Source organism: Dipodomys merriami, unplaced genomic scaffold, assembly GCF_024711535.1.
Source record: "Dipodomys merriami isolate MVZ:Mamm:240054 unplaced genomic scaffold, mDipMer1.0.p SCAF_35, whole genome shotgun sequence".
In the NCBI taxonomy this organism is placed as follows: Eukaryota; Metazoa; Chordata; class Mammalia; order Rodentia; family Heteromyidae; genus Dipodomys; species Dipodomys merriami.
In genome coordinates this window covers 8,004,755-8,018,185 of record NW_027205048.1, presented here as the reverse complement: position 1 = coordinate 8,018,185, position 13,431 = coordinate 8,004,755, and the positions used below count along the sequence as shown (strand labels likewise).

Sequence of the window (13,431 nt, the reverse complement as noted above, 5' to 3'; positions counted from 1 at the left end):
CAGAGGGGAATAAGAACCCATGCGTGTCCATGGAAACAAGAGTGCTGAAAGCACATTGGGGATTTGTAAGGGGCCTTCCCTTGATATCTGCTCTGGGACTAAGCCGTCTGCAGAAACCCCAGAGCCAGATTTCTGGAAGACGACGTTGAGTTGGTGCAGGTGGTGATCCCTGCCTAGTCAGATGTAGCTGGGGGGAGGGCTCCCCTGGGGAGCAGTTCCCAGGGAGCTGTGGGCCTCACAGACACCCAGAGGAGCACGCACAGCGTAGCCCCTCAGAAGCATTTCCATCACCCTCACCTAACAGCTTGCAAACCGGGCAAGAACAGAATCAGGAAAGGAATGGCCAGCCTGGATCCGGAAAGTTCCTAAAGGAAATGCATTATAGTGGGTTTTCTTTAATGAAGAGCCCTGGGACAGCGAAGGAGGCATAAGGAAGCTGATTTATCAGGGCCAAAGAAGAAGAGCTATTTAAACTTCATGCCACTACAGAGAGAGTTTTTTCTTTTTGTAAGTTGTGGGGTTTTTGGCAATACTAAAATTCGAATTTAGACCCGTGTACTCTACCACTTGCACCATGCCTTCAGACTTACTTCTTCTTTAGTTATTGTGTAGATAGGGTATTGGAATTTTTGCTGAAGAGCCATTCATAGATCTTTACCCTCCTGCCTATGTCCTACGTCCTAAGATAAGTGGATACTACGGTAACAGACTCAATCGTTGAGATGGAGTCTCACTAACTTTTTATTCTACTATTCTGCCCAAGCTGACCTCCAATGCAGTGTTTCTGATCCCCACCTCCCAAGCAGCTGAAATTACAGATATGTACTACTGTGTCTAGCTCAAGATGGGTTAGATATGGTGGCCTGAGTTAGGGAAGCACACATGGACAAAGGATTACCAACTAGCCCTTCAGGAGTACAATTGACCCAGATGTTCTGCTCTGGGGACTGTCTGCTAGAATTCAAGTCCGGGCCCTATCACAGATCTCTTGAGGGATTTAGCTTCCTCATTCTTAAGGTAGGGAGAAGAGAGTGAAATAATGAGGAGGGGGTATTTTGCTTAGCTGATACCATAGTGGACATGTATTAGCTATTAGAGTAATATCTGGAAGGCTGTGTCTGCAGGTTCAGTCATTCTTGGAGTGCTTAAAATGCGATGAGAAAGGGTGCTTTTCCCTGAGTCCCACTCGGTTCTTGGCTCTTGACAGTAGACTGATTGGCTGATAATCAAGCACACTCATGTACCTGAGAAAAATTATAAATTGATACTTGATTTTATATAACTAGAAATATACTGGAGAGGAGAAACATCTTCGAAATCGTTGCTTACCATGAATCTGGTTATTTGGGGAGACTGAGTCCATTAGCAGTGGACATCTGCCGGGACCCATTTGAAAGCCTTGGAAGTCGTTAAACAGTAAGGATGGATCAAGGGAAGAAAACGTTTCATAGGTGTCTTCTTGTAAGGAAGATGAGTCTCCTTTCTCCAACGTGCAGCGAGTGGTTTCTGTGTGCACAGCTCAGCAACCCCTCAGCTATGCATTCCCTTTGATCCTTAGCTTATTAAAATATGCAAATCTAAATTGTATCTTATTAATGTTATCCTTTGTGTTAAAGCTGGGGGGGAGGAGCTGAAAAATCCCGTTTTCTCTAACATATTTGGATTTTTAATGTACGAAGTGTGATGAGAGTTTGATTTCCTGCAGGCTATATTTTCTAATCAACTGTTATAAAATTTTTTTTATTGTGCTGCTATTTTTTGCTTTCTGGAAATTCAAGGAAATAAAGAGTAATGACTTCATCATGATACCCCTGATATTCTCAAGCACATCAAGGTCCTTATTAATCTGCTATTACTTCTCCAACATGATGGTGACAGTCTTTGAAGAGGACCCTGGAAGCAAGTTTAAAGATGCTAATGTCAGGGTAGTTGAATTTGCTGGTGATTCCTAGGCTAGTAGGAACATGTGCGGTGATCATGCCCAGTCACTCCCTTGCTTTTGGTTAATTTGTGCAGGCACTGGGGCTTGATTGAACTCAGAGCCTTGTGCTTTTGTTTGGCTTTTCCCCTCTCAAGGCTGGTATTCTACCACTTGAAGCACAGCTCCACTTCTAGAGTTTTGCTGTTTAGTTGGACCTAAGAGGTTCATGAACTTTTCTTTATGAACTGGGTTCAAACCTTGATCCTCAGATCTTGGCCTCCTGAGGTAGCTAGGATTACAGGTGTGAACTACAAACACCAGACCAGTGCCTTGTTTTGATGTTAGCAGCAGTCCATAAAGCCTGTGGGCTCTTGTGATTAGAACAGTCTCGTTAAGAAAAAAAAAGGCATTTGAAATTCAATTTGAATCAAGTTAAAAATTGATCGCATTGGAATACAGATTTTTTTTCTCCTTTGTCCCATTTCTAGCTCTCCCAGCTCCTCCTCCTCCCATCTTTCTCTCAAATAAGCTTCCTCATCCTGTTTAATGATTCTTTTTCTTAAGATCAAAGTTAATTATTGTATAAAAGCCATTGTTTTGAAATGATCATTTTATATTTACAAGGCTGTCAATATGTACCCCCCCCCCACCCTAGCACAACTCTTTCTGGATCAGTCTTGTGATAGGAGGAGTCCTGGTGAGGATCTAGTAGTAAGTGCTTGGTTAATGAGCAAACTACCATCAGCCCTCGCTCTGTGCTAAGCTATATTATCTCACTAATGCTGAAAGCAACCCACTGAGGAGGTTTGTACTTTTATGACCAGATGCCCATTGAACAGATGGTGAAATAGCAAGATTAAAGGCAAAGTTGCCCAGGGTCACATGGTTTTTGTAAGTCGGGGTTGAGGTGCAGTCCTAAAGCTCTGGTTAAAAGGCTGTGCCTGAGCCAGGCACCAGTGAGCATTCTGTAATCCTTGCTACTCAGGAGGCTGAGATCTAAGAGTTACCATTAGAAGTCAGCCTAGGCAGACAAATCCTGGAGACTCTTATCTCCAGTTAGTCTGCAACAAAAGCCAGGAGTGGAGATGTGGGTCAAGTGGTAGAACAGCAGCTGTGATCAAAGAAACTGAACACACACACACACACACACACACACACACACACACACACACACACACACACACACACACACACTTGCACACACACATGTGCACACCCACCCACAAGCACACATGCACAATATAATCATCACATGCCTCTTATGTTTGCTGGCTGTAGAAAATTTGAGTTTTCTTGTCTCTGTCCTTTGCTACCATATTGCTCTTTTCCCTGACCTTTAAATCAGGATGTTGGACCAGATTATTTCTGAGGCCATATTCTGCCCTGGAATTTCATAATTCTTAGTAATTATTTTAAAGTGTTCTGAAGTGACACCAGAAGACTAAAGCCCCTCCCTGCCCACATACACATAAATCAAGTTCTTTGTTATCATATTAGATTAAAGCTCAATGAAAAGAACTTCAGCTGTCAAATCTTATCTTACCCTTCATTTTAGGCAGAGATTGCACAACTCATGTTCTAATAAAGGCTACCTGTGGTTTTTTGACACCTCCCGTAGAGTCCCCAGGAACTGGGTATCTGGTGGGGAGCTCTTGTAGATAGAAACAGAGGAAGCTGTATTTTTAGCTGCCGATCTTTGCAGCGACCCTCCTCCGCTGTCTACAGTTCTAGGGAGATTTCAGTTCACTTTCCTTTTCAGACGTGGCATCAGGCTCATAAAGGAAACCGTCTCCTGGCTGCTGTTGAAGTGTTTTATAAAAAGAAGTTTGTTGTGCTGTATGAGAGGGCAGCAGGTGGCAGCTTTTCGTGTCATTCTTTGACATGTGCCAGCCGATGTGAAGTGACACATGATGACAGCGTCACGCTTCATACCAGTGACTCTTTTTGTCCTGATCAAATAGGTAGCACTTTCTATCCAGAGTTGGAGCCTGAAGCTGGTCTCTTTTGGGGAAAAACAAGTGAGCAAACAAACACATGAAGAATGCATCGCCACCTGTGTGTGGATGCGATGGTGTGGTGCATGCCACCAGCTCCAACCAGGAGTGCAGATGAGCTTGGCCTTGGCTTTTGGGGACCGACAACTGCCACAGAATCTGCCACCTCTCCCCACCCGCAGCTTTCTTCATGCCATTTCTACGGATCTCACCACAGGCCTCCCTGCGTCCCTCCCTGAGACTTCAGGATGTAAAAACACTAAACATCTCTTAATGAAAATGTTCATATATATAAACAAATGTAAGCAGTATAAATGTGCATACAAATATCCCCAAACCCAGCTTTATCTAATCTTTGTATTTTGCCACATTTGCAATTTGGGTTGGATCTCTCTCTCTCTCTCTCTCTCTCTCTCTCTCTCTCTCTCTCTCTCTCTCTCTCTCTCTCTCTCTCTCTCTCTCATGCGTGCACGCGCGTGCGCACACACACACACACACACACACACACACACACACACACACACACACACACAGATAGATAGATAAATAAATCATTACAGATTCCCTTTCTCATCTCCTGATCCCCAGGGTGGATTTACTGTGAAGCTAATGAAGTTTGAGATTCTGACCCCTTCCTTTCCACAATCTATAAAGGAGAGGCGTTAGCAAGGTGTTTACATGTTATGTTTTTGTAAACTTTGAAGAAGTAGGAGATTTTACTTGCCATTGGTGAAGCACTGTTGTCTCCTTCCATTCTGACCTTCCATCTCACAATCCCCTCCTATCCAGCAGGATTAGACAGGTTTAAATATTTAATCATCTAAAGAAAAGTTGAGGCTAGGGATACACTGAGTTTGGGTATAGAAAAGTTATTTTTAGAGGTTTTCCAGTGAATTCTATATACTGTGAAGTCACTGCTAGAAGTACCAGTGGGGCTGTGGTAGAATGACTTTCTTAGGTGCTCATCAGCAACATGAACTAAAGGTACAGGGTCAGAGATCACATAGGGACACAGATGTATTTTAGCTCATGCAGACCTGATGTTTGAGAGTATTAGAGGAGATGCATGATTTGAAGTTTATTGAGCCAGAAGCTAGCAAATTGTAAGTAAGTGAGTCTCTTCTTGATAACTCCTCAAATACAAAGTGTTTTTCTTTCAAGAATGTAATTGACAGTCCACAATTTGGAGGAACAAACACATCACACTGCTCTGGTTGAAACTTTTTATTCTCCTCATATTACAGGTGTTTTGGGCTCCAGGAAAAACTGGGGTTTGCTCAATTATCAAGTACTGTTGATGATTCTCTTCTATGTTTTTACGTATGTTTGTGTGTGTGTGTGCACGCGTGCATATATGCATATATACTCACACATACATATATTTTCCACATCTGTCTCTATATATGAATATACACATATGAGCATTGTATGTATATAATCACCTTTCCTGGGTACATACTATTTCTGCATGTACTTCTACAACTTCCCTGTCTTTCAAGCACTGTTTGGACAACTATCCATCTTGGTACATTACAGCTCATTCATTCATTTCTCTGCTGTTTATAGGATTTCGTTGTGTAACTGTCCTCTCATTTATTTGTCCTGTCTTCTGTCAATGGATAGTTGGGTCAGAGTATCGACTACTTGGAAGTGAACAATGTACAATGAAAATCAGTGTTTATTCAGTTGTACACAATGTCTTCTCTGGCTAGTGTTTTCAAACTCCTATATGTATAGGTTAATCTCTTAAAAAAAGTTGGGAAAATTTGTACGTCCTCCTCCATTTTAAAATTGACAACTAAAACATTTGAGCATAAGTTGGAGTCATTTGAAAGGATGGAATTTGCATAATATTGTAATATAGATATTTAAAGGTAAGCATAAAGATGGCTTTTCAGTGAAATGAAAATTGGGTAACAAAATTGTTCTCTGTCTAGCATATGTTTAAATAATATACCATTACGATTTTTCTTACTCATTAAAAAGTTGATCTTACTGCCTTTGCTGTTACATTTGAAAATACTTTCTTTTCCATCCTCAGAATTTGATCTTAAGGCAGTCCATGCTTATGTGTGATGGTATTTTATATTGATTACCTGATCATCTCTCTCCCTGTCATACTAATCTTTAGGAGTGCTATGTGATTACTGAAAATGATTCTCATTTGTAACTTTATATGTTCATTTATTTCTCCTCTGTGGCTTATCTTTTTGTTTTGAGATTATTTGGATTACAGTTTTTTCATCTTAATGCGATACATTTGTCAATCTGTTCCTTACGGTCTAGAAGTATGGTGTATCACCACCCAGTACTTGGCAGGTTGAGGCAGGAGAATCACAGATTTGAGCCGGGTGTGGGCGATTGAGTGCAACCTTCACTCAAAAAAAAAGAAAATAAAACACAAACTCAAGGTTTCTTTCTTATCTTAAAATCATAAATATAATAACCTATGTCTTCTAAAAGTCTTCAAGTTTCAGCTTTCACATTTTAATTTTCCTCATTTAGAATTTATTCTTATCTACATATGTTTTAGAAATCTAGTTTCTTAAAGGCGCTGCAGAGATGTTACAAGGCTGTTTTTAAATAGTTCATTTCTGACAACTCATAGTTTTTACTAACCTCATATATAATTATGAATATATAGTGACATACATTACATATAACATTAATTTCTTGAGTATTTTTTCTTTGAGACTTTAATAAGAAAGGACTGTATTTGTCCTTAGCTGAAATTGCCTTGAAGTTTTCATAAATAACAAACTTACATACTCACATCATCTCATTTATGTAGTTAATTTTTACTCACTTAAACTTCATTTGAATGTTTTTGTTTTTCTTAGGATAATAAGGCCAAAATGTATATGGCTGGTACTGACAGTACGCAGTGTAAATAATAGCAAATACACCATGAATAAATGAATGAATGATATGGTAGAATCTATTAAAGTATAGTTACCATAGCTTAGATTACTGGCTTGCCTGTATTTTTTTTGTTGGCAGGAAGTTTATCTTGATGAATTCAGATGTCTGGGAAGCCATTTCCTTTTAGCACAGTGTATCAGATGAGATCTATTGGGAAAGGCGTGTGAAAATGACGATTCTGGGTCTTTCCTCAGATCTATTCAGACAGTATGCAAGTGAAATTGGAAGGTTCCACGTGTCAGCATTTAGCCACACCTACAGCCCTATTTGCTTTGGTTTATTTTCAGTTAGGATCTTCAGCTTTTGCCTGGTGATCCTTGGTCCTCAATCTTCCTACCATCCCCTCTGGAGTAGCTGAGAATACAGGCCTGTGGCACCACGTTTGCCCCCTCTTCTGAAGACTTTTATGTTCAAAGAAATTTAGGACCCACAGGTTTGTTAGTATATCATTCAGATGTTCCACAAAGAGAACAGTGACAAGGGACATTTAGGTCAGCATACCTCTTTTGGTACAGCCATGAGCACTAGCAAGTCATATACATTGAAGTAGAGACAATATTGGCCTAGGGTTAAGATACTTGAGCTTATATTCCAGTCCTCTTCTGAGGGTACTGGTAAGTTCACCAAGTGACTTGTGTGCAAGTTTCTAACTTCTCTGTCTTTTAACTTCCATCTTGGTAGAGAGTAAAGAGTTAAACTCACTACATATATTATAGGGAGAAAAGAGAGAGAATTAAGATCAAGAACAAGAGATTTGGAGAGCTGATATCTTCTCCTTCTCTCCATAAATCTAAATCTAAATCTTCAAGTAGTAGTTACAACTTAGGGATATTTTGTCATTAGCCCAGAAGCAAAATGACCTTTTCACAAATTTGGCTCCGAGTTCTAGCCAGGCTCCTGCCATGGCTGCTATTTGTAGGTTGTCTTGGCTACTCAATCAAATTGTTCCTGCACACTGCCTGAGGGTTAATGCACCCATCATGGAGCTAAAGGCAACCCAGAAATTTATTCAAGCTCACCTGTCAGTAGAGTCATTAGGCCTTCTAGGTATTTTTTTTTTAAAGAACTGACAGTTCTAGTTTATTTGTGAAGTGCTCTGCCCAATGTTGTAAAAACTCAGCCTGAGGGGCTGGTTCATCACCAGTCTCCAAAAAGCTCCAGCTCTCCCGCCTTGCAGTAATTCAATGGAGATGAGCACACACTCGGAGGATATGAAGCGTACAACTGGTTTTAAGCAGGGATAAAGCTGGGTTCATTCGCCACCCCATCCTATAATGCAATCATTTTTTATTTCACTCTGCTCAGCACTGCCAGCAATTAAAGCTCCCATAGAATGAAACGTTTTCATCAAGGAAGGCATTAAAAAATACCAGCCTGTCAGAGCAGGAAGTGGACCTGTACTTTACTGAAACTATTCTTCAGCTCCACTAGGGCATGACATGGCGAATAGCATTCATTTCATGCCGGGGGGTGAGGGGGAAGTAAGGCTAACTTCGCCTTTAATCTTTATTATGAGGAGTCTGGTCCCTGTTGGAATGTAATGAGTAGATGCACCCCATTTAGCTTAAAGTAACAGATCTATATAGAGTTGTTAATTTGTAGATAAATATGGGTTTTCTACTGCTGATGTTTCTTGATCCCCACAAAGTGGTTATATTAATACTGAAACATTATTAATCAATAGTTTGCTCTTTAAAAATACATCAGTAAGACTACCCAATTACCTTTAAGTACATATCAAAGGCCACAACGCAATCACACACACACACACACACACACACACACACACACACTCTCTCTCTCTCTCTCTCTCTCTCTCTCTCTCTCTCTCTCTCTCTCCCTCTCTCTCTCTCAAAGTCCATTAGAAGCCACCAGACACATTAATTAAACTTTTTAGTTACAATGAACCTTACACTGTAGATAGAAATTTCTGCTTTTGGTAACAGTTCTGGGCCCATGTGAAAAACAGAAATTTGAAAATACATTTGGGAGCATAGAATGGCCTTTGGGAGAGGATCTGGGTGTTAATGAGACCTGGGATGACTTCATTTAACTTGAGTCCAACCAAAAAAATTTCATTCGGGACTAGGAGCTGAAAGATGTGGACCACTTTCTCTCTTTCTCTCTCTGTCTCTGTCCCTCTGTCTCTGTCTGTCTGTCAGACTGTCTGTCTCTCTCTCTCTCATGTGTTGAAGGTGACACTTCTCCAGTGTGAAAGGAGTGAAATTTAAGTAGTGCAGGCAAAAAATTCTCAGTTCAGATTAGAACACAGTACAAGAAAAACATCAGTGTGCATGCAGTCCAGTCCTTTGTCTTTCCCGCTGCACAGCTAGACATGGGTGAACTTGATCACGTGGCTTTTTGCAAATACCCACCATGAATAATCCCACACTTCCTGGTCATCGAACAGTGGCAGGAAGTGATACTCTCAGACATCAGTTCTCATCAGTAACAATCCAGTCACACATACATCTCTTGTCAATGAAGATCACTTGAACAGACTATTCACTATCTTAGTCCAACAGCTTGACTCTGTGTATGTGTGTGTGTGTGTGTGTGTGTGTGTGTATGTGAGAGAGAGAGAGAGAGAGAGACAGATAGACAGACAGACAGACAGACGGAGACAGAGGAGACAGAGACAGAAACAGGGTGCTGATGGCTCACACTTGAAATCCAGCTACTTAAGATGTTGAGATCTGAGGACTGTAGTTCCAAGACAGCCCAGGCAGGAAAGACTGTAAAATTCTCATTCCAACTAACCAGCAAACAAGCTAGAAGTGGAGTTTTGGCTTAAATGGTAGAGTGGGATCCTTGAGTGAAAAAAAAACAAAACTAAAGGATGGTGCCTAGACCCTGAGTTCAAGCCCCAGTACAAGCATGCATTGCACACGTGCACACACTTGCCCCCCCCAAAAGGACAGAGAGGCAAAATGTATGGATGCTGTGTGCCACATCCCAAAGAGACAGAGCATTGTGTTGGGATTCCAGTACTTTGTTCCTTCACAAACCTCGACAACCAAGAACTGGATGCTCTAAGAAGGTAGTCACAACCAAAGTACATACTCCATAGACTCTGACATTTCTAACTGGGCTGCTTTGTCAGCAAGTGACACCTAAAGGAGGTGGCCCAGAGGAGCCCACAGTTAAGCATCATGTATTTGCACCTCTCATTTTGGAATATAGTGTCTCTCTACCTTCTTGGTGTCTATACCTGAGCCACCATCCAGCACTGGCCATCCACTGAGAATTGTACGAGGTATAAATGATTATCATTCAATGCAAGTGAAATCTTCAGGTGAGCATTAGTCACTGTTTGAGACATGTTAGCTTCAAGTGGAAGCAGTCAATTATAGACTAGAGGTTTTATGGCTACATTATTACCATCATACTATTAGGTTTTCAGCAGTAGCATTCTGTTTGATCGATCTGTGCCAGGACATTGATGGATGGCTTTGTTCTTCAAATGTCAACGGTGTGGGACTTCTGTACTTTATGTGTTTACTGACACTCTAATCTGTTACATACCTTCCCCCTTCTGCAGTGTTCAGCTCTAGCAGATAACCGGGCTTCCTCTCCTTGCCAGACTGTGCATGACTTGTAATCACATTTATAATTTCCATTCTATTCTCTCTCCAATGCAGAAGTACTCCTGAGTTATTGGTGCTTTGAAGAAGCCTTCACCACATGGAAAGGACCTCTCACTGGTGTGGAGAAATAGATTTAGACATTCCCTCTTTTTCTCCCTTCTTTCTTACATGCAGGCACCACATTAGAAATAAATGACCAATTTCAGGATATATGTTAGATCTCTGAAACGCTGGCTTTGTGTTATCGTGCAATTTGCCCTATCTTTCCTAAAGTCACATTTAATTTTCAGTGGTGGTTGTTGTTCTTTTTACAAATGCTTCCCTAAGCCAAATCTCTGAACAGCATAGACCTCAGCCTCTATTACTTCAACCTCCAAACATCACTAAATGTGGTCCTACTTATAATATCGAACAGAACTTTTCTCGTGAAATCTTACAAGGGCAGCAGAGGACTCTAAGGGATGGATTTCCCTTCAGTGAAAACTAATAGCCCTTGCTAGGTATCGTGGTACATACTTTTAATCCCAGCTATTCAGAAGGCCGAGACTCCAAGAAGGAAAATCAGAATGGTCTAACAAAACTCTGACTCAAAAATTTAAAAAAAGGCTAGGAGGGTAGCATAAGTGTTAGAGCACTTGGTAGTATTTATGAGGCCTTGGCTTTGATTCTTAGTACTAGAGAAAAAGAACCCAAAAAACTAAGAGCTCAAAGGCCAGGCATTGGTAGCTCATACCTATAATCCTAGCTACTTAGGAAGCTGAGATCTGAGGACAGGAAAGTCCTTGAGACTTTTATCTCCAATTAATGACAGAAAAAGCCAGAAATGGTGCTGTGGCTCAACTGATAAAGTGTTAATCTTGAGCAAAAGAAGCTCAAAACAAAAGCAAAGGCAAAAATTATAAACAAAAACAAAGCTAATATTTCTAAAATGTGCTGTTGAGATAATCTGTCCCAATCAACAAATCAGCTAGAAACTTTTCCCAAACCCTTAGTCCCCATCAAAAAATCCAACTGGATTCCTACTTTTCTTTTTCTCAAGAACTTCTTGAAAGGCCCATTGTGGTCCCTGGAGGTGTCTGCTTCCTTCCCAAGCCATGCTGAAGCAGACCTCGCCTCTGTCCAGTGACAACAACACCGTTTTCCACATCGACCTTCACGTTCCTACCATAGGAGCCACGGTCTGCCATCTTCCCCCTCAGGAGCCTCCTCAGTTCTCCTGGGTCGGTTCATTATCCACTGCCCCAGGGAAGAGACTGTCTGATCTTTCCTGGTAATGGAGGCAGCTCTAGATGCATTAGGGGACATTGTTGGGATCATTCATTATTCATTTTTTAAAGGCTAAAGGGTAAAAGGCTAATGAGTACCTGTGTTTGACAATATCATGTTAGGAATGGGGAATCACAGAGATCTGACTTGCTGTGATTCTTCCTGTGTCTTTTCCCCCCTTGTTATGGCTCTGATACTGGGGCTTGAACTTAAGGCCTGAGTGCTGTCCTTTAGCCTTTTTTCTCACTTCTGGCTTTAGGCCAGCTAATTGGAGATGAGAGTCTCACAGACTTTTCCACCCAGGCTGAATTTGAACCTCAATCCTCAGAGTTTAGCCTCTTGAATAGCTAGGATTGCAGGCATGAGCCACGAGTACCCAGCATCTTCCCAGGTCTTAAAATAAGATCTCTGCATTGGTGAAGGGGTAGGAACACTGTAGTGTTTCATCTGTCTGTCAGTTCCCAGTGGATTGGCAACATAGCTGGCTACCATTCTTCTGTCATGGCTGAGTGACCTAGACAGAGGGTGACCCAGTTCCTCTGGGGTGTTCCAGGGTTCTTCATTCAGTATTCACAGCTGGCCTGAACCTGGACACTTGCTGAATGTCACTCCGATCTCTCCTAGCATAAAGCGTGATGGAATTATCTTGACCTCAACACTTGCATTCAGCTTCAGCCATGCCCAGGGTTAAATGTGACTATTCAAGTAGGCATTTCTCCCTCCAAAAAGCTAGCTAGCATGCCAGCCCTGAGCTCTATTAGGAAAGGCACACACTGTGAATCTTTGGAGGAGCGTGAAGCTGAATACATACATTTTGCCCAAATGACACCTGCTTTCAGCTGAGCAAATGGCTAGGTGGAACTGTCAGCTTCTCGGTGCTGGGATTGTTCTTAATTTTTGTGAGATCCATGTGTCAGGGACACAGCAACTGTTGGACATACGTGAGAAGCTGGGAAAGCTACATCCTAGATGCAGTCCATGAATGGTTGGGCTACTTCCTTTCCTCCACCCTTCTCCACACTCTCACAACATCTAGGTGACAGTGCAGCACCCCCCAAGGAGAAGGGGCTTACTGCCCAGGACCATGAGGCTGTATTTATTCTGCAATTCTTGCAGGAGACAGAACCACAGGTTAAGTTAAAGACATACAGTAGAGGTCCTGACTAAGGAATTTTAAAAGAAAAAGTCTGGGGTATAACTATGATCCTTAAGCTAACTGGTGTAGTTCATCAAATGGGGATCTAACAGGAGTTACATTGCGTCTCTCGGAGGGTCAGTGTGTGAATGCATTTGGAACCAATTGAAAGACTGAAACAAAATGAGCAGGAAGACTTGCCAGTAGCTCATTAAAGTAAAGCACGTAGGCTCTCCATGGCATGGGGATGGTGGCACCTGCTGGGGTTCATTCTGACCCCTGCTTCTCAGCAGAGCAGGAGAGGCTGGGGTGGGCAGGTGGGTGGACGGTGGGGGGTGCTGGGTGTGCGGGGGTGGGGGGGTCTGCTATGTTTGTTTGGGTGGAGGACTTGAACTCACTGTCCCTGAGGCTGGCACCCCCCCCCCCAGGTGAGCTAAAGCTCTTCTTTTGGCTTTTTGCTGGTTAATTGAGGGGGAAGGAAGTCTTTCCTATCTGGGTTGGCTTCCAGCTGTGATCCTCAAATCTCTATTGTGCCATGTGGTAAATCTGCATTAATATGACCTTAGACCTGAAACACAACAGAGACAGTTATCTGTTCAACAAGAT

At 41.9% G+C, this 13,431-nt stretch overlaps 1 protein-coding gene across 4 annotated transcripts in view; it reads left to right on the top strand.

Annotated features, from left to right (window-relative positions):
- Positions 1–13,431, top strand: part of Gfra1 (GDNF family receptor alpha 1) — a 205,478-nt gene that overhangs the window by 110,857 nt on the left and 81,190 nt on the right. The gene's annotated exons all lie outside the window — the stretch shown is intronic.